Source organism: Monodelphis domestica, chromosome 4, assembly GCF_027887165.1.
Source record: "Monodelphis domestica isolate mMonDom1 chromosome 4, mMonDom1.pri, whole genome shotgun sequence".
Taxonomy (NCBI): Eukaryota; Metazoa; Chordata; class Mammalia; order Didelphimorphia; family Didelphidae; genus Monodelphis; species Monodelphis domestica.
The window spans coordinates 331826015-331845854 of NC_077230.1; the positions used below are offsets into that span (position 1 = coordinate 331826015).

The following is a 19840-nucleotide window of genomic DNA, read 5'->3' on the forward strand; positions in this document are numbered from 1 at the left end:
TTTTTTGGTAAAGATACTGGAGTGGTTTACCATTTCCTTCTCCAAATCATTTTACAGATGAGGAAACTGAGGCAAATAGGATTAAGAGATTTGCTGGGGGGGGGGACTCAGTGGATTGAGAGTCAGGTCTAGAGATGGGAGGTCCTAGGTTCAAATCTGGCCTCAGATATTTCCTAACTGTGTGACCCTGGGCAAGTCACTTGACCCCCATTGTCTAGCCCTTGCCACTCTTCTGCCTTGGAACCAATACATAGTATTGACTCTAAGATGGAAAGTAAGGGTTTAAAAAAAGAGAGAGAGATTTGTCCAGGGTCACCCAACTACTAAGTGTCTGAGGTTTAACTGGAACTCATAAACACGAGTCTTTCTTGACACCAGGCCAGGCATTCTCTCTTGTGCCTCCTAGTTGCTCCATCTAAGACAAATATAGGATCAAAGATTTAGGTCCCAAAAGACCAAAGAAGTTATCAAGTTTAGTTGCTCATTTTCCTAAGGAAACTGAGTCCTAGAGAGATTAGGTGAGTTGTCTAAGTTAACACAGCTGGTTAAATCAAATCAACAAGTAATTAAGAGCTTATTGTCATATGCCAGGCACTAGACATCCAAAAAAATAAAAATAAAAAGTCCCTGGGGCAGCTTAGTGGCTCAGGGGATAGAGCACCAGGACTGGAATCAGGAAGTCCTAGGTTCAAATTTGACCTCAGACATTTCCTAGCTGTGTGATGCTGGAAAAGTCACTTAACCCCCATGTACTAGTCCTTACCATTCTTCTGCCTTGGAACCAGTGCACAGTATAGATTCTCATACTGAGTATTTTTTTTTAATGTATAGCAAAGTCATTTTTGTGATGTAGGATGATGTCACGGCAAACTTGGTACTTTGTGGCTGAAGGGAGGAAGTATTGGAGTGGGGATGTACTGGAGAGAGGGAGACCAGTTAGAAGGATATTCTTATAGTCTTGGTTAGGGGATGATACAAGCTTGTACTAGGGAGTACCTGGATGAGAAGAGAGAAAGAGGACATATTAGAGAGATGTTGGGAGACATGCCCATTGGGCCATAACTACAGAATATCAAGGATGGTTTTTAAACCCTGGTCTGCCTGATTTGAAGCCAGCCACTTTCCCATGTATGGCACACTGCTTTTCTCTAAGGGAAAGCAGAGGGATAAACTTACTCAGCATGGAGTGACATTTTCAAGTACTATCAGTATAAGAAACTGTCCTAAGAGAGAACAGAACTGCCTGAGTTTCTCCCTAAAGAAATACTTAAGCTATTGTTATCAGATTAATTTCATTTAGATTTAACTTCCTATTTCCAAAGAACACATTTCCCTTTGGTCCTGTTCAAAGAGAGATATCAACCTAATTGCTGCTCAATTTCCTGATGTCCCTGAAATTCAAGTGACACTAGTGAGAGGTGGGAAGGACTGTCACCTGCTTTAAAAGACCATGTAGAGACAGAGACAGAGATGCAGAAGACAGGGAGAGAAAGAGAGACATTGGCCCAGAAAGAGACAGAGACAAAAAAGATCAGACAGAGGCAGAAAGATAGAAAGAGAGCAACTACTGCTCCCTGTTATAAACCCCACTTGATGATCCATATTGGTTCCTGAGCTATTTTTATTAAGTTGAAAACTTAAAGTCTCTGAGATGGACCCTCATGGAAGGCCCTTGGCTACAGGGAGAGACAGTGAAATATGTTCAGGGCCACAAGACCAGATTCAGTTCTGGGGGGAAATTTATTCAGGTCCCACATGAAGGGTGGAAAAGAGAGGAGGGAACTCAACCAGCTACAAATCTTTGAATGATGTTTATATTATCATGCAGAAAAAAAAAGATATGCCTTGCCTAATATACAAATGAAACATAGAATAGAAGAAAACATTTATTCCTACAGAACACATATAAATACAAGTGTAAAGAATATATAAAAATCACATCCACTATGTCATATTATTATTATTCATGTTGTAATAAAGACTCAAGCTGCAACTTCATAAAGTATAACTTGAGGCAAATTGTAACATACATAATTTAATATATTTTTAAATTGCTTACAAAATGCAGCTTTTTTCCACTAAATTACAAAATTTTTTATAATTTTACATGAGATCATATTTGTGTGAACCCTAAGAGAAAATGCAATTAGAATATTTTTAATAAATTATATTTTTTTGCAAAATATAGTTAGCTATTTAGCTTTTTCACTTAAAAGAACAACTATACTTTATCATAAAGAAATAAAATCATGCCTCAAATTGCTATTGTACTTATAAATTAGAACTATTCAGGAAAATTGTAACTGCTCATAATTAGATGCAATTTCACCATCCAAACTCAAAAGTGGAAATTCCTATATAGAGTAGAAAATCCTAAAAAAAGCTTATTCACAGATGAAGTCCACAATCCATTGTTCCAAATTATATGTGCATTAAAAATGAAATATACACAATTAAAATTATATAGTTAAGAAATATATCATTACTTCTTGCTAAAAAAAGTAATTTTTCAGTACATTATTAATTCTTACATTATTACTGATACCTAATAATGATGATGATAAAAAAATAATAAAGACTGAGATGAAAAATCATAGCTGCTACCTTAAGGAGTTTGAGGAATAAAGGGAAGGGGGAAGATATGATCTATATACAAATCAAAAAGCTGTTTCATAAAATGTTATAGGAGCAAAAGAGGCCCAAAGTGCAAAGATGAGTTTAAGGAGTTCATTGACACCGACAAATAAGTTTTTTCTTTTTCTAGGTCTTTCTTTGTATTTCATTGTGGCATATTTGTGTATGTAATATACATATATGTAATATCATCGATTTAGAACTAGAAGGGACCTCAGAGATCCATTACCATCATTTTACAGATGATGAGACTGGGGTTTAGAGAATTTCCTTGACTTGCTCAAGTTCAAGCAGTAGTGACAGAGCAAGCATGAGTCAGCCTCATTCTTTTCTTGTCTTGGCTCACAAATAGAGAACAGCTTCTCAGAATTGGAAAAACATAATAGAAGCTGAAGGGTCAGCTCCTCAAATCTCATTGCACTTCTTTCTCTCCTTCAATCCCTCCCTCCTTTCCTTCCATCCTTTCTCCCACTCTTCCTTCTTTTCTTTTTTTCTTGCATTCTTTCTTCCTTCCTATCATTCTTTCCTTATTTCTGTTTTTTCTTTCTTTTTTTACTTCTTTCCCTCCTTCATTCACCCTTTCTTCCCTCCTTCTTTTTTTCCTTCCTTCTTTCTCTCTTTTCTTTCTCTCTTGCATTTTTCTTTCCTTTTTTCTTCCTTCCTTTTTTTGTTTTTCCTTCTCTCTTTTCTTCTTTCCTTCCATTCTTTCCCTCTTTCTTCCTTTTTCTTCCTTTTCTTCCTTCCTCATTTTCTTCAGAGAAAGAAAACTATTTAAGAATCAGGAATCACCAAATATATAATTAAGTAGCTTTAAAGGTATAAATAAATCACTTAACACATTAGGAGGTCAGTCAGTGATTGGAACCTATGATTATACAGCTGTCAATTTCTTTCTCAAAAACAATAAAGAAGGCTATCACTATATAACAAGCCTCAGCTTCATCTCTTGTGGACTCTGAATGTAGATTGCTCCTATTTGGTTATTGGCTAAAAATTGAATGGACTTTTAAAAATATCTAGCATTGGGTAGCAAGGTAGAAGCAAATGTAAAGTTTTAAAATAACAGCATTCAGAGCTGGAAAATACCTGAACTGTCATCTGATAAAATCCCTTCATTTTACAAGGTAAAGGAAAAAAAAAGAAAAAAATGAGGTTGTGAGATAAAGCAATGTACTCAAGGTTGCAGATTGGAAATAGTTCCTTCATTCCAAATACAGTGTTCTTTACATTGCATCAAACAGGGAGAAATGTGAGTAAAACTGGCAAATATTTAAATTTTTCTATGCTATTCCTTAATTTGTCAAGTTGGGATAATAATACTTGCAATAGTGTCCCCATAAGTTGTTGTGAGAAAAACACATTTTAAACCCTAAAGTAAGCATTCTGAACCTGAAATCCATTGGCTCATGGATGAATTTCAAGGGGACAGTAAGCCTGGACAGAAAATAAAAATGTACAATTTTCACTAATTTCTAACTGAAATTTAGTATTTGTTGAAATTATTTTAATTTTTCTTTTTTTTTCTTCCTGAGAAGCATCCTATTATTTCACCAGACTATAAAGGAGTCTCACCAAAAAATAAGACACATTACTATGAATTATTGTGTCCTTGTAATTGCTTATTCTGGGCAACTATTTCTGAGTGTAGAGTCCTTGAGGACAGGGAGTGTGTCACTTTGCATCTTTATCTCTCTGTCCCCTAATATAGCCCCTAGTGCATGTAGTGAGTGGTTTATTAGGGCTAAGGGACTATTTGTTGAATAAAATTGAATTTTAGGGAAATAAGTCTTTTAAATTTCTAATGATTCCTTTTAAGACACCTTTTAAGACTGATTGAGCTAGGGAATTGGTTTTAGATAGACTATTATGATTCTACATAGCCCAGGAACCTGCACTAGAACATGCAACATCATGATTTTCTGAAAATCCATACATACCCTGTGCTAGAAGCCCTAAATATATAGAATGAGTTAATTGTGCATGAATTTCAAACCCTGGATAGCATCTTGCCAATAGGTGGGGAAGTGAAAACTAAGTCATGTTTGAATATAAAACAGATCAGCAGGCAGGCAGGCAGGCAGACACAGACAGACAGAGATACACAGGATCATGAACTGATAAAGTTGAAGGTGAGGCATATTTTGGATGGCGAATTTCTGTTTATGGCATGAAATCCCCAGGAGCATTAGCCTGTAGCATCAAGATGCTGCATTGCAGTCCTTCTGCAGGAGTTTCCTTTTGTAGAAGAGACACAAAAGGAACCTTTTAACCCAGCTTCAACAGCCTTAAATCATGGGAACCTTCTATCAATTACACCTAGATTAAGTTGATGAACAAGGAAAGGCAGACAGATTTTCTATCAGATAAGGATAGTACAGGAGAAATAGTTCCTGACATTTCCTTGAGGTTTACAAAGTACTTTCCCCACCAAAGCCTTTATTAGAAATGCAATATAAGTGGCCTTATCTCCATTCGATTTAGTAGGAAGTTGTGGCTCTCAGGGGCTAGATGGCTCGCCTAATTTCATACAGCCAATAAAGAGCAGAGGCAGGATTCAGATCCAGGGCCCATTTCTTGACAACATGCTTCCAGGGAAAGAAAAGTTAATGAATCTGAAATACAAGAGACTTTTGAAGTTGAAGTTTACCCAAAGTGTAAAAAGATGTCTATAATAGTCATGAGTATTGTTACAAAGGTTTACAAACAAGGAATCACATAGAAGGTGTGTATGGAATATCATCAAATAGATAAATAGGAAAAGATGGGATTGTGGCAAGGAGAATGAGGTATACTGGATCATCCATCTATATTCTTGTTTAGTATCCCCTAAGGGCCAAGGCAATGCAAGGAAAGCCCCCAGTATATTGTGTGAACTCTCTATGCAAACCTATAGAAGGACATGGAAAAGAGTCCCATAGGATTGTTGCTCATAGAAGAATCATGATTTGCATTGCTGGAGGGAATGCCCACATTGATGAGATCACAGATGAATACTCAAAAATTTGTGATTTCAAAGATGTGGGTGTTTTCTCCACTTATGTAATCTGCTTTGGCCATTTTGGTGAAGAGTCTTTCTGAATGTTGCTAATCTTCAAACACATATTCTATTTTCATGTACCTAGTCAAAGCATTTTTCTTCCAACTTGACTGGACCATCCAAATTTTGTCATCTAGTGCCATTGCCTTTGAGAAGAACAAGCTGACCCTTGAAGGATGAAGCAGAAGAGGAGGAAATTGTATAGGAGGCATCTTTTTTATGCTGCCATTAAATATGTATTTATCTTCCCCCCAAAAAAAATTACAGCAGGAATGATGGTACTTCTTTAGGTATCCCAAGTAGTATCATATGTAAGAGGTCTTGTTCTATCAGAGTGGGAAAAAAACAAACTAGTATCAAAGGCTATGAGGAGTCATACCTAAACAGAGAGGAATCCTGGTTTGAGATATTATTGAGGAGAGATCCATGTTTAGGTAGAAGTGAACTAGATCTCCAAGTTTCCTTTGTACTCTAAGATACTGTCATTGCAGTCTTTTATTTATTTATTTTTTGGTTCACATTTTAAATTTCTTTTGATGAACAGTACTTCTGCTGAGGAAACTCTATCAACCAAATAGAATGAAATTATTGAGAATGTGACCCTTACAGTTTATGAAAGTTTCCTTATAACAATCAAGGGTGATTTATGATAAATTGAAAGACAGAAACATAGACAGAAAACAGACAGACAGACAGACAGACAGACAGACAGATAGATAGATAGATAGATAGATAGATAGATAGGTAATTAATTCTACCCCTCATTTTGTTTTTGAAAGTGCCTTTTGTTTTAGCATCCCTGTTATTTCTGGGAATATTACCACTTTCTCTTCCTCCAGTCCCCCTTCCTCAAAATGGAATCCTGCCTTGTAACAAAGGAGAAAAAAAAATAAGCAAAGACATACAGTTCAGGGGCTAATTCACCTATCTGCCCATTCCCAGGTATCATTTCTAAGAATGCTAATAAAGTCTCGAGAGGGATCTCAAGGAAAAGATAGAATTGGAAATGGAGCATACAGAGTAAGGACCTATGGAGTTAAAGTCCTTTGAACTGTCACTTTGTTCCTGGGAAGCTATTAGGGTCAAGGGGCCACCGCAGGTGGGAAGGTACATTATTCTTATTAGTAAATGAAAATTGTTTTTATTATTCAGTCATTTCCAGTTGTGTCCAACTCTTTGTGACCATGTTTAAGGGTTTGCTTGGCAAAGAACCTGGATTATGTTTGCTTTTTCAAGATGATGAAACCGAGACAAGTGAAACTAAATGACTTGTGCAGGGTCACACAAGTTGTAAGCGCCTGAGGTCAGATTTGAACTCAAGGTTTCCTGACTCCAGTCCCTATGCTCTATGTACAGCATTATCTATCTGCCCTATGAATAAACATACTCATCTCTTCCAATCATGACCTCCTTATCTGGCAGAAATGGTGGCAGCATTTGGGAGAAAGAGTAGAATGGAGTAATGAGGCAGAATTTGTTTGGTTTAAGATGTTGGTCCTTGTGTAGAGCAGGAAATCTTCAAGACATTATTTTATTATTTCTGTAAATAACCAACCGAACTGTAAGAAGAAATTGACTTTAGACAGAGTAGAATGGATTGTCTAAGGAGGTACTAGGTTTCCTACCACTGGGGATCTTGAAAAACCCTCTAGACTATTGTTAGGGATGACACCTTATAAAGAGGATTCTTGTATAGATGCTGGTTGAACTAGATGATATCTAAGATTATTTCCAACTCTGAAATTCTCAAACTTAAAAAAAAAATGATTACCAGGATAATTAGTTAATACAGAAGATAGAGCATCAGACCTGGAGTTGGGAGGACTCTGGATTTAAATGTGACCTCAGATACTTCCTAACAGTGTGATCCCAGACAGATCACTCAATTCTAATTGCCTAGCCTTTACCACTCTTCTGGAATTGACACTTGGCATTGATTCTAACATAGGAGATAAGAGTTTGATTGTTTTAAAAATCATTATCACTTTTTTCCATGGGGGGCATAATGCTCTATTTCCAAAATATCCCCATTATAAATACCTATCAAAGAAAGACTTTCCTATTTTTATCAATTAGTCCATCAATCAATGTGTCAAATATCTATGTTTGTAGAATGTATGTGAAGGCACAAAGCTAAATAAATCATTGCCCTTGTAAACCTTAAAATTTCCCAGACTCTACTTTATAAGATTGGATTAAAACCATTCCCCATTTGGGCAGTGAACTCTACTTAAAGCAGGAATGTGAGAATTCTACTTTACCTACTTGGATCTGCCCTAGGGGAAGATAAAGTTGTAAACTCTTTTCTGAACAATGAAAAGTATTTAAGCCCATACTTTTCTTAAGCTAAGAACCTATAAAGGTCAAGCAACTTGTGAATTTACAAGGAACAAAGAACTGGAAAACTTACTCAGAGCTTTCCTGGTGTGAATTACTCAAAAATCCACACTTTCTTAGGTGTGGACTAAGAATTGATGGTCCTTTAGAAACATCTACAGTGATTGGTAGATGTAAGGACTTAGGGGAGGCTACAGAGGAGATTTTGCCCTTAAAAATAAGAGCTCAGAGAAGAGAGAGGGAGCTCGATTTCTGATTCTCATTCTGGAGGATCTCATTCTGAAGGAGAGCTCCTTGAGGAGCTCCTCTGAGGGGCTCTGTCCCTCTGGGGTAGGAGCTCTGGAGGCTCTTGAGAGAGGCCCTTTGAAACAATCTCTGGCTGGAAGACTCTTTGAAGAAGGACGCTGGCCTGGTGTTACTACAATCCTTGTTTAGTCAGACCTTGTGGTGAGTGTTACTGACTGATTTCTCTTTTAAGACTCAGGTCTAGGCCATATTGGCTTGAGGCCCTTCATACTTATTCCTTTCTTACTCTCTCTCTCTTTCTTTGATTACTCATTGTATTGTTCATTAAAATCTCTATAAAACCCAATTGACTTGGGTATTTGAATAATTGGGAATATTTCCCTGGCGACCACCTTATATTTGATTTAAAAACCAAGACACTGTAGTGAAACATATTTCTGTGGTCAAATTTACTCACCCTCTCTTATATCTATCACAATTTATATCTTCCACTATTTTAATCACTACAGTTTAAGACCTCAACCATTTTAAATCTCACACCCTCAAAGAATTCACAGTTTTATAGACATATAAAAAGATAACTAACTACATGGTAAAAACCACTGTGAGTATACACAGCAATGCTTTCCAGCTTTTGAATGCTGGCATCAATTTGTTACCCTGGGCCAAAGCTTTGGGAACCATTGGGGTCAAAGAGGTGACTCTAGTTTTTAAACTATATTATATCACATTATATTATATTATATTTCATTTTAAGGTAAGCATACAGGCTGCCCACCCCCAAGCCCCAATATGGACCCATTCCATCTGGGAATATGTTGTTATGTATGCATATTCAGCTCATGTGTTGTCTTTCAGTGATCAGGAACTACTCTGTATTCTGTACTGCACTCCACTGATAACAATCACAACTGATCCCTACGTAGTACTTTAAGGTTTGGGAAATACTTTCCATACAACCCTACTTACTTGACAATGCAATTTATACTTCAACATGGGAAGCAGAAGTTTGCACCTAGAAACAAGAAACAAGAAATATAAGAAAATTTTTCCCCATGTTTGTCCTCAGGGAATAGTTGTCTGTGTTTTATAATTTATTGTAAACCCCTTATTTTTCCCCACACCCCCCTCAATTAAAAAAAAACCCTTACCTTCCATCTTACAATTAATACTGTTTTGGTTCCCAGATAGATGAGCACTAAGGGGTAGGCGATGGGGTTGAACTGTCTTACCCAGGGTCACACATCTAGAAAGGGTCTGAGGTCATATTTGAACCCCAAACCTCTTGTTTCTAGCCCTGGCTCTCAATCTACTGAGCCACCTAGCTGCCCCCTCAATTTCTGTTAAATGTAAAGCATATAACAAATTAGCATAGTCAAGCAAAGCACATCCACATATTCATCATGTCCAAAACTCTGCATGTAACAAGTAAAGTTTGCTTTTAAAAAGGCAAATTTTTACACTGATGCACAAATCAATTTTTTTCTGAGACATTAGCAAGTGCTAGAGCTACTTTGGAGTGCACACCTATTTAGGAGAAAGGGCACGGGCCTAAAAAGAGAAAAAGCAATAGGTCATACATACTGAGTGCCAAGTTAGTAACCCAGAGAATAAATACCAGAGGAAGTTTAGAAGACGAAGGTTTGACATTAGGGATAGCCTCCCAGCAGAGATAGAACTAGGAAGACCCCAAAGGATATGTAAGCTGGGAGGCTCTCCTGGGCAGGGAAGACTGATTTTCTCTGAGACTCCTAACATTTCAGCAAATTGTGTCAGAAGGGCATAGCAGCTTGAAGACAGAAGCTTTCCTTTCCCTAGATGTTTAGTTTTTAATAACACCAAGCTCCTAATTAAATCTTTTGGGGGCCATCCACATATAGTTTTCTTTCTGCTGAATGTCTTTTCACTATTGAGAGCCAGGAAGAACCTTTGGAATTTGCCATGTTTTCAAGGGCAAGACCTTTTTAGTAAATTGGGGCAAACACAGGGTAATGAGCCTTCTTTTAGGATGCTGGCAGGAAAATACCATGAGGGTGAGAGGGTAGATAGTGGGAAGCTTATCTAGGATTCATAGAAATGAAAATATTTTTAACTACTGGCTGTCAGAGGCTTCTGGCTATCAGTGAGAAGTCATACTCATTGTTATCTTTTGGGTTTCTAGTGCCTTTTCTCTGTTATTTCCAATTTATTGTAGTCATAGCTTATTTGTACATGATTATGTATTTGTTTGTTACCTTAAAATTCCCATGTATCTCCCTGCCTCCCTCCCCTCCCCACACTAGAGAAGGCATCATTTAACAAAAAGATATGCATAGGGGCAGCTAGATAGCTTAGTTGATAGAGAACCATGGCTTCAAATCTGGCACTTGCTAGCTGTGTGACCCTGGACTAGTCACTTAACTCCAATTACCTAACCCTTACTATTCTTCTGCCTTGGAACCAATACTTAGTATCAATTCTAAGACAGAAGATAAGGGTTTTTTTTTTAATTATTTCCTATATTTTTCCAGTATGTAGTTTATTTGTATATATTTTATTTCTGTTATTTTCTTTCCCCCTTTAGACTGTGAGCTCCCTCAGGGCAGGGACTGTCTTGACTCTTTCTTGTATCCTATGGCTTGTATCTTTGCTTTAGCACAATACCTGACAGAGTAGACAACAAATGTTTATTGATTGATTGATTAAAGAAGATATTCTTAGATAAGTATCTACCCTTAGTATCTGTCTGGAGCATTTTAATAGGCACATTCTTGAAGTAATTATTTATTTGCTGCTTCCCCCTCTCTCCCATTAGAATGTGACTTCACTGAGAGCAAGCACAGTCTTTTGCCTTTCTTGGAATCCTCAGTGCTTAGAACTGTGCCTGGCACACAGTAATCCCTTAATAAGTGGTTTGTTGACTGGCTGAAAACAAGTTTACAGCTCAAACCTACAACATCACAGATATATAAACAAGTGGGAGTTTCCCACATTCCCCTGACACTAATTTTGCCATAGATCCCCCTAGGAGGCAATAACCAAAAGCCTCTTCAGCTTTCCACACCTGTACATAGAGAAACTCCTGGTGAACAAACACAGGTTTTTCCCAACACAGATTTTGAAATCCCTACTACCCAAATTTCACAAAGAAGTAGAGTTGTGGCCCTCAGGAACTCCAGATAATCACCTGGGAAAGCTAACTTCTGGGAAAGCTCTTTTATAGCCACTGAATAATTCCTGGCAAGAACTTCCAGCACCTGTAAACAACCTAGTAAGTACTCCAAAATCCTGGGCTCCCAGACGGAAAGTCATTTTTATCTATGTTTGTTCCCTAATCTCTTTAGCCTGGAATACCACCCCCTTTGGTTTACTTCTGTTTGCATCTCTAATCCCTTTATCAGAGAAAAGGAAACACTTTCCCTTCCCTTTTATTTACAGATGTTTATTCCAATAATCCCCTTTAACAGACCCGAGGGAGACAGTGTCAGGCTCCATTTCCTTAGACTCCTTAAATACCTTAAACATTTATCCAGCACCTAGGTTCTGGAAAACAAGGAAATAAATTAATTAGGATACTAGAACTCTAAATGGCTGGTAAAAATTGCCTAATCCAAACACACACACACACACACACACACACACACACACACACACACACACTCACTCACACACACTCACACACATAATCTAAACATTCTTCTGGGCTCATAAATAATTGAGATTCAGAGGAGTGAAGGGAATGAATAAATGCATGATGAATGAATGACTGAAATTTTATTTTACTAAATACTTATTCCATGCCAGGCATTGCCTTAAGCTCTGTGGATAGAAATACAAGAAAGCAAAACTGTTCTTATTTTCAAGAGACTTGTGTAAATTCTAAAGGGGAAGTTGGAAAGTGAGTGGAGGGAATGAATAGAGTGACATGATTTGGAAATGGTGGCCAAAAATGATTTGCAGGTCTGACTCCAGGTAAGATCAGGTGAAATGTCACTGTCAGAACCCAGGGGATTTCAGAGTCAAAGTCCAAGATTCCTGTAGGACAAAGATAAAGGGGAGGGGAAGGGAAACCTCTACTAGGTACCAGGCACTGGTGTAAACACTTTACAAATATTATCTCATCTGATCCTCACAATAAGTGGTAGGTAGGTGCTCTTATTATTCTCATTTTACAGTTGAGGAATTTGAGACAAACAGAGTTTAAGTAACTTTACCAGTGTCACACTGAGAGTGTCTAAGGTCAGTTTTGAACTCAGGTCTACCTGACTCCAGACAAATATGTTGTTAATTGAGTCACCTAACTTTGATGAGAACAGTGGCCAGAATACAGATAGCAGGATTTAGGATATAGCTGATTAAGAGTACATCCAGCCCAGGCATCCTGAATCAGATAACATGTATGTGGATTCTGTTTTCTATTTTCCACTTTACTGCATTTTTGTGCTTATGTCAAAAGGTCTCCAAACTTTTTTAAAAAGTGCTTTCTCGTAATCATTCTCTTCCATCAAGTTAGGTCTAGTGAAATGTGCCCTGGATACCTGGGTATGATTCCCAGCTCTAAATCTATCTGTATGGGGAGTCCCTTAACCTTTTCCCCTCAGTTTCATCATCTGTAAGATAGTGATGATGGCTGTGAGGATTATATGAAATAAAGATGGTCACATGCCCTGCAAATATTAAAGTATTAGTTCTATAAATTTGAATTAATATTTTTGCCAATCTACATTTATATGCACATCTTCATATATTTATAGCTACATTGCTATGTTTTCTTTATAGATATAGCTATGTTACATATTATCTATTTATATGCATATATTATATACTGTTTGTTGTTATAGCTCTATTGAAATATATAGTTATAGCTATATATTATCTATATATGCATATGTTTTATCTGTTATTTATGCTTTTCATTTCTTTTAGTTGAGTCTGACTCTTCATGACCCCATTTGGGGTTTTCTTGGCAAAGATATTGGAATGGTTTACCATTTCCTCCACTAGCTAATTTTACCTTGTTTTCTGAGGTAGAGAAAATCATCACTGACTGGGAAGGATCAGAAAAGACTTTTGGGGGAAGTTGTTATTGGGGCTAGGTAGAGCAAAAAGTAGGAAGTAAATGAGTAAATGATAGGGAGGATGTTCTAGGAATACAGAACACTAGAGACAAAGGCATGGGGGTAAAAAGGTGTGAGCCATCTACATGGGCTGTTCCTATATTCCTTCTCTAATTTCTGAGCTTTTGAATAGAATATTCCCTCTTGCTGGAATACACACACTCCCTACTTACTTTCACCTTATAAAACCCCTGGCTTTCTTCACAACTCAGATCAAGCCAGTAGGTTACTCAGTCAATAAATATATATTAAGTGCCTACTACTGGGAGATTTTCTTGATTCCCTCTAGTTGCTAATGTCCTTCCCCCAGAAATTGTCATGTCTATATTTTGTATTTAATTTTCTATGTTCAGAAGAAATGTATATATCATTGATGTCTTCCCCCTCCTCACACCCCCATAAAATGTATGCTCCTCAAAGGCAATAATTCCTTCATTTTTATCTTTTTACCTTTACCACCTAGGACATACCAAATTAGATGCTAAATACATACTTGCTTGTTAAATAACTTCTGTGTTCTAACATGCCAATTCCTAAGCTTCCTTCCATATCTGATATCCTGGATTCTCAAATTCAATGAAATTCTAGAGTTCTCCCAAAAGTCAAGCCTGTCTTTGGACTCCTCATATATTTTCCCTTAAACGTTTTTTGTTTTGTTTTGTTTTTTTGAGGAAGGAGAGATTTAAAAAAATATGCTACTATCCTACAGTAAAGATAGGACTATTATTCTGATTCTAGTTTAAAAAAAAAAACAAATGGGTTTTACCTTTATTAATAGTTCAGAATCCTTTGTAATCCCTATGTAACATTTATTGCCTCTGCAGCCCCAGACATTCAGATCTTTACTATGGCAGGGAGGATTGAGACCCTGTGCCATGGTCTGTCTCTTGATGACTCTTGTCTCTGTCTCTGTTTTGCCCCCTCACTGTGGCTCAGTTGACAATTCCTATTTGTTATGTATGGCTTTTGGCAGTAATAATTCATCCCTTTAAATTTCTTTAAAATCTCCTCCTTATTTACAGAATGAGTTCAGTTTAAATCCCCCCAGAAGTACAATAAATAAAATTGTAATTACTAAACAATCAACTAGACAGCTTGGAAAATGAGGCACTCAGGAAATAAAGGGGGAAATTTATTTCAGGGAAATCAAATGCATAGCAAGTAGAAGTTGCAAAAGTCTTGAATGCTTAAAGACTCCATTAGTATTGAAACTTTAAAATGGCAAGATGGAGCTTTTTGTAAAGAACAAACCAAATATAATTACATGAAAATAAGAACCAACTATTTGTTTAGATTTTTCCATGGTTTGTAGTGGTGCAAGAAGTAGCTAGGTAGCATGGCGGATAGAGCACCAGGACTGGAGTCTAGAAGACCTGAGTTCAAATGTGACCTCGAACACCGTTTGACTTTGGGCATATAACTTAAGCCTTTTGCTTCAGTTTCTTCATCTGTAAAATGAATTGGAGAAGGGAATGGCAAACTACCCCAGTATCTGTGCCAAGAAAACTCCAAATGGGATTATGAAGAGTCAAACACAGCAGAAACAACTGAACAACAAAAAAGTTCATACACTAGTAAGAGCTATGTAGATCTTACCAGTTACTTGCCTTGGTTGCTTGGCCCTGAAAGCTTCCCAGAATCTTAGAGTTTGTTCCCCAAAACCTCTTTCCTTGGTCTAGGAGTTGACCCATTAGCCAAAAGAGATACACTCGATTTTAATTTCAGAAAACAGCACTCTGTTTCATAGAAATATATTTGTGGTAAGCATTGGAGTGAAAGCTGTAACAAAGCCTGGGGTGGGCAGTAATACACAAAGTGAGGATTTTTTTTTTTTTAGTTCAGAGATGTCACCAGTTCTCTCCCTACCTCTGCCTTAATTTTCTTTTCTTTTCTTTTTTTTTTAATAATTTGTAGTCACATCTTCAGTTTTTATATCTTCTAAAATTCTACCGGAATCCCTTCTCTTCCCTTTCCCAAAGAGCCATCCCTTTTAACAACAACAACAAAAAAACCTCATCTTAATTTTCAAACATTACCTAGGCCCTACAGCACTCAAAAGCCCAGTCTGGCCTCTGCAGATACAGCAGGTTAATTGTTGCCAGAAGCAGCTTTACATAATGGGCAGAGCTGACCTCTCTATCTAGTCTGGAAGAACGAAATTCAAATCTAGACTCTGACACCATTGACTCCCAGACTTTGAATAAATCACTCAATCCCCAGGCAACTCTTTAATACTCTAGACTGAAGAGGAGCAGCTCTGCAGTAGTTTTCCCCCTAAAAGCTTCTTTTTAAAATGAAATTAAAGGATTTGGGAGAAAAGGGGAAGAAAAGTACTTTGTTTCAGAAAGTTAGCCATGCTTCCACATGTAAAATCTGTATTAGATTCCTTACCATCCCTGGAAGGGAGAGAGAGAATTTGGAACTCAAAAAACATTTTTTTTTTAAATATTAAAATGTTGTTTTCATGTAATGGGGGGGAGGGGGGGGGGAGGGAATAAAACATATTGAAAAAAGAAAAGAAAACTTATCAAGCAATGTTTTCATGCCCAGAATGGGAGGGCTTGTTGACCTCATAACTAGTTTGTGTCTTTTAAGTAGATTTTAATACAAAAAGTCTGGAGGTTCTACAGTAAGTTAATTCCTATTAGAGACATTCACATCCAGCATTTCCCTACCATGATCCCACTCTTACACTCTCTCTAACCCTACCAGAAACTTGGACTCCATATTTGGATTTCTTCACATACCTCACCCTTAGTTAAACTTTTGCCTTATTTAACTGAAGTCCAGCCCTCCATCAGAATTCCCAGACCTCTCTATACCACACATAACTATCAGCAGCTCTTTTTGTGTTGTCTGCTGCATTAGAATGTAAGTTTCTCTGGGAGAGGCACTATCTTGTATACTTTAATTGGTATTCTTTTTTTTTTTGTAAACCCTTACCTTCCATCTTAGAATCAGTACTGTATATTGGTTCTAAAGCAGAAGAGTGGTAAGGGCTAGGCAATGGGGGTTAAGTGACTTGACCAGGGTCACACCGCTAGGAAGTATCTGAGGTCAGATTTGAACCCAGAACCTCCCATCTCTGGACCTGGCTCTCACTCGACTGAGCCACCCAGTTGACCTCCTTATATTGGTATTCTTAAGGTTTATAAAAATGTCAGAAGTAGTAAGCATTTAATAAGTGTTTTATCTTTACAAATGAATTTAGGACAGTCATTGATCTGTACTGGAAAAGGGAGTTTTTCCCCAAATTACAGTCAATTTTCAACCTTCCTATGTTTTAACTTTCAAGCATTAACCTCATTTTTACTTCTGGGTGGGCAACTATGGACATTCCCAACTATATGCAGTAGAGAAAAAATAAGAGGCACAATGAGCACAAGTTTATTTTCTCAAAAGGAAGGAAAGTATTTGTAAAAGCATTTATGAATCTCTTCCACAAAAGTCTTAAAGTAGTTATTATCCAGATCATGATAAGGGAATTTAAAAAAAATGAAAAAGCAGTTAAGTTTGTAGGTAAATGAAATGGTAGTCACCCCCCCCCCATCAGAACTGCCCCAGAGAGCATCCTACCTCCCCCACTGACTAAGCTGCCCAACCACAAGGGAGTTCCAAGTCCAGACCTGGGGTAGGGCACTAAGGCATGTGTTTTTAGTGGGGGGACATTCAAATATAGAGCCAAAAGGAAGATTAAAGAAGACAAGATCCCTCCCCCTTTCCTTTTTTTACCTTAGGGTTCTTCTGTTATCACTACTCCTGCCCCTCTTTATCCCATCCTGCCATTGGGTGTCTCTCCATTTCTCTGCATTTTATGGATTATTTCATGGTTATTGTACTAGGAAAAATGCCTACAAGGAATTTTATGCAGAAAAGTATCCCCCACCTCCATTACATGCCAATGCAGTTTTTCATATTCATTTGCTGACATTTTGTAATCCATGTTTTCTTTTTCCCCTCCCTCCCCATCAAGGCAGGTAATATACTATAGCATGTATATATATTACCACAAAATACCTACTTCCCTGTTCATCCTGTTGTGAAACAAGACATATATTGCTTACCCAAGAGCAAAATCCATAAAATAGAATGAAGAATGATATGTTTCAATCTGTGTTCAGAATCATCTGTTCCTTCTTTGGCGGTGGATTGCCTTTTTTTTTGTCATGAGCCTCTTGGAGATATCCTGGATCCTTGCCTTGTTGATAATGGTTGTCATTCACACTTGGTCATCATATATTATTGTTGTTACAATATTTTCCTGGTTCTGCTCACTTCACTTTGCTTTACTTCATAATAGTCTTTCCAGGGTTTTTTGGGTTTTGTTGTTGTTGTTGTTTTGTTTTGTTTTGTTTTTGTGATCGTCTTATCATTTCTTTTGGTGCAGTAAGTATTCCATTACCAGCATATATCACAACTTGTTCAACCTTTCCCCAGTTGATGAATATCACTTCTGTTCCCAGTTCCCAGCCACCATTTAAGGAGCTGAAACAAATATTTTGGTATAATGTAGGTTCTTTTCTCCTATCTTTAATCTCTTTGGGATACAGACCTAATAGTGAAATTGCTGGATCAAAAGATATACCTTTGATAGGAGCCTTTGATGGCCCTTTGGACATGGTTCCAGATTGCTTTCCAGAATGGTGATATCAGTTCACAACTCCCTCAACAGCATATTAGTGTCTCAATTTTTCTGCATCCTCTCCAACATTTATCATTTTCCTTTTAGGGCATATTAACCAGTCTTCTGGATGTGAGGTAGTACCTCAGAATTGTTTTAATTTGCATTTCTCTAATTGATAGTGATTTAGAGCATTTTTTTCATATGACTAAAGATAGTTTTCTTCATCTGAGAATTGTCTGTTCATATCCTTTGACCATGTGCCAATTGGGTAATGCTTTTGTAGTCTTTTAAATTTGACTCAGTTCTCTATATATTTTAAGAAATGAAATCTTTATCAGAGACTTGCTATATTTTTTCCCAGTGTGCCATTTGCCTTTTAATCTTTACATTGATTTTGTTTGTGTAGAAAGAGATAAGCAATTTTCTGATCCCTTCATTTGTTTATGGCATCACCCTTTATTTCTAAATCATGTGTCTATTTTGACTTTATCTTGAAACTGTTATGGAATACGTTTTGAAACTGTATCTGTTTGTTGGTAAGAAGGGCCAATTGGCCAAACTTTGTAGGGAAGTAGTTTTAGGCTGAGAAGAACAGTGAGGCCTGTATAACAATAAGGGCTCCTTGAGGGATAGGGACTGACACAACTGTGGAGGCAGTAGGTAAAAACAAAGGCTCTGTTTATTAAAAGGTTGAAGGAATATGATAGAGGTGCCCAAGTCTAAAAAGTGGACTAACTCAAATCACCCCCAACTCAAGGCCTCTCCCGAGAACTATTTCCATCCGATAAAAAGCCAGACCTGCTCTCTCTCTCTTTATCACTACCTTAACCCAATTTCTAACTATCTAAACCTATTTCTAATAATTATTCTTCTATATTATAAAGTGACTGGCTCTTTGTAGTTGTTCTGGTCAATTCTCCAAATTTCAGTCAGTCAGGGTTTTTTGGCCTAGTGGCTTCTGGCCTGGAAGTCCAAGACAAACCTGCTCCACTCAGGAACCAGAGGAACAAAAACCGGATCTTCCTTTCACAGCTCTTCCCAAAATTTCCAACTTTCACTTCTTTCTAAAACTGTCACTCCAGTTCAAGGAATTCCCAAGAGCCAAGGTTTTAGCTTCCTCTCTGGCAGGGAACACCAGCAGAGAGAGAGACAGTCAGGCTTAACAGAACTTCCACCTCCTCAGGACTCTCAGGATTCCTAAGCAAGATCTTAGCTCAAGGTTCTACCCAAGGCAGTCTGACAGTGACAGGATTCACACTCCTGTGGCTAACTTACCAGAGCCCAGTGTCTATTTTACCCAGATAGTATATTGCATGAGGTGTTGGTCTAGGCTTAGTTTCTGCCATACTTTTTTTCCAGTTTTCCCAGCAGTTTTTGTCAAATAATGAGTTCTTCCAAAAGCTTGAATCTTTGTCAAGATTTGGGTTTGTCAAGCAATAGGTTACTACGGTCATTTACCATTGCATGTTGAGTACTTAATCTATTCTACTGGTCCTCTACTCCATTTCTTAGCCAGTATCAGATGATTTTTATGGTTGCCACTTTATAATATAGTTTGAGATCCAGTACAGCTAAGCCACCTTCCTTCATATTTTTTTTTCATTAATTCCCTTGATATTCTAGGTCTTTGTTCTTCCAGTGAATTTTGGTATTTTTTTCTAGCTCTCATTTTTGGGCAATTTGAATGGCACTGAATTAGTAAATTAATTTAGGAAAATTTTTTGATTTGATTTTATTGACTTGGGCTAACTGTGAGCACTTAATGTTTTACCAATTGTGAAAAATGTTTTGCACTTGTGATTATACATAGTTTCTGGGTTTGTCTTAGCAGGTAGATTCCCGGGTATTTTATATTGTCTACAGTTA

General features: G+C 37.3%; 1 protein-coding gene and 1 non-coding gene across 46 annotated transcripts in view; both read left to right on the top strand.

The window, feature by feature from the left end:
- The window catches only part of DLG2 (discs large MAGUK scaffold protein 2), a 2177398-nt gene that overhangs the window by 1730406 nt on the left and 427152 nt on the right, over positions 1-19840 (top strand). The window lies entirely within an intron of this gene.
- MIR12354 (microRNA mir-12354) lies at positions 5596-5663 on the top strand. Its single transcript, NR_162912.1, has one exon. It is a non-coding gene; the product is annotated as a microRNA mir-12354 (primary transcript).